The following is a 2,061-nucleotide window of genomic DNA, read 5'->3' as shown; positions in this document are numbered from 1 at the left end:
AAAAAAAAAAAAAAAAAAAAAAAAAAAATCTGTTATAAACTTCTATCAAAAGATTTCCTATGTTACCTCTAAAACCTAGGAGGAAAGAACCCTTAAAATTATCACACTGCTGAAAACACATGTGGGTCATCAATAACAAACAAATACTCATCTTGTTCAAAAGAAACTATTTGGTGAAGAGGGAGGGCGGGAGAGGAAAAAATAAATTAAAAAAAAAAAAAAAAAGAAACTAAGTTTAGAGTTCTTCTGAGATTGCTCCTCAAAATTACCTGATTTGGATGTCCTTTCTGTCTCTTGTTTCTGAAGGTAAAAATTGCACTATATGAAGTACTACATGATTGAAATCTTGGTCTTAAATTAGAGTCTTAGTTTTTTGCAGTATTGACATGACATGGTTTTCTTCCTGTGCAACTTTTCAATGATTACCCAGCAATTCCACTTCTAGGAATCCACCTCAGTGAAATTCCAGCTCAGCTCCATGGTTGTCTTGCCTAGTACAGTGCCTGTAGCATTTCGAGGTAACAGGTTGTTAGAAGCAACCCAGATGGCCGTCAGGTCAGGCATACTGTCTGTGATTTTCACATTATGCAGCAGCCATGAGTGACCAAGCAGGCGTACATGTAGCAAGATGGGTAGATTTTTCAAACTGTGTTGAGTAGAAGAAAAGAGATTATGATTTAAATCACACAAATCAACAACGTATTTTTCAAGGATAGTTTATTTTCTAAAGAATAATTTTGGTTGGGTGCGGTGGCCCACACCTGTAATCCCAGCACTTTAGGAGGCCGAGGAGGGCAGATTGCCTGAGGTCAGCAGTTTGAGACCGGCCTGGCCAACGTAGTGAAACTCATTTCTATAAAAAATAAAAAGATTAGCTGGCCGTGGTGGAACGTGCCTGTAGTACCAGCACTTCTGCAGGCCTATGCTGGTGGATCACTTGAGGTCAGGAGTTTGAGACCGGCCTTGCCAACATGGTGAAACCCTGTCTCTACTAAAAAAAAAAAAAAAAAAAATCAGCCAGGTGTGGTGGTGCTTAAACCCAGGAGGCAGAGGTTGCAGTGAGCTGAGATCGCACCACTGTATTCCAGCCTATATAACAGAGTGAGACTCTGTCACAATAATAATAATAATTTTAAATGTTTTAAAGAGGGGATCTGTTATGTTGGGAAAGAGGAGAGGGCTATATGGTGAACTTGACAGAGAAAAACAACAAAACAGTAAAGGAAACAGAGAGAGAAAAAGAGAAAGATTTTATTGACCAACAGCAAAAACGAGCCATGGACAGCTAAGTTTGATTAATTTACCTCTCTGAACTTGAAACCTCTTCTTGCTCTCTTCCCTGCCTCCATGACTAATTCCACCTTTTACACTCGTATTCTCACGTCTGCAGACTCACAAGCATTTAACACTCTTTCTTGCTCTAGGATCCTCTTAAAATTATAAAATTATTAATTATTTTTCTCCATTCTCCACCTTTGTCTTTTCCAACCATTCTTTTGAATTCGGACAGTTCATCTGTCTGTTACTGATTTTATTTCTGCTTCAAAGAATTCACAGTAAATTTTGGGCTAGGTGGGGAAACCGGAAAAGTAAAAATAAAAATCATGTCTGACTTCTGTTTCTCTCCACAAAGCACCTACTCAGGACGCTGAATCTGAGCTCTGAGGATCCCCCTGGCCAGGAAACTGTTACGGAGTTTAGTAAGACACTTAGGAAGCACTGTTCCAAATATTTGCCACTTTTCCTATTATTTCATTTCTGACTTAACCTGAAAGATAGCAACATAAGGCATTTTGATAATGCTATTTGTAGCATCATTTGGAATACCCCCAGGCAAAAGAATAAATACTGTTCTGAAAACCCGGAGCAGAGGCCACCCATCCGAGGTCTTTTCCTCCTCTGTGCATCTGCTAACTACCAGTTATATAATAAAACTTACAAACTAACACCGTGTGTCAGGATGGCCGAGTGGTCTAAGGCGCCAGACTCAAGTTGCAACTTCCCATGTGTGAGGATTCTGGTCTCCGAATGGAGGCGTGGGTTCGAATCCCACTTCTGACA

At 39.8% G+C, this 2,061-nt stretch overlaps 1 non-coding gene across 1 annotated transcript; it reads left to right on the top strand.

Moving 5' to 3' along the window:
- Nucleotides 1-1,954: 1,954 nt before the first annotated feature.
- On the top strand, nt 1,955-2,061 carry TRNAL-CAA. Its single transcript has 2 exons — nt 1,955-1,992; nt 2,016-2,061. It is a non-coding gene; the product is annotated as a tRNA-Leu (tRNA).

Source organism: Cebus imitator, unplaced genomic scaffold (assembly GCF_001604975.1).
Source record: "Cebus imitator isolate Cc_AM_T3 unplaced genomic scaffold, Cebus_imitator-1.0 Scaffold918, whole genome shotgun sequence".
In the NCBI taxonomy this organism is placed as follows: domain Eukaryota; kingdom Metazoa; phylum Chordata; class Mammalia; order Primates; family Cebidae; genus Cebus; species Cebus imitator.
The sequence above is the reverse complement of the archived record's forward strand: the minus strand, read 5'-3'. Positions and strand labels throughout refer to the sequence as shown.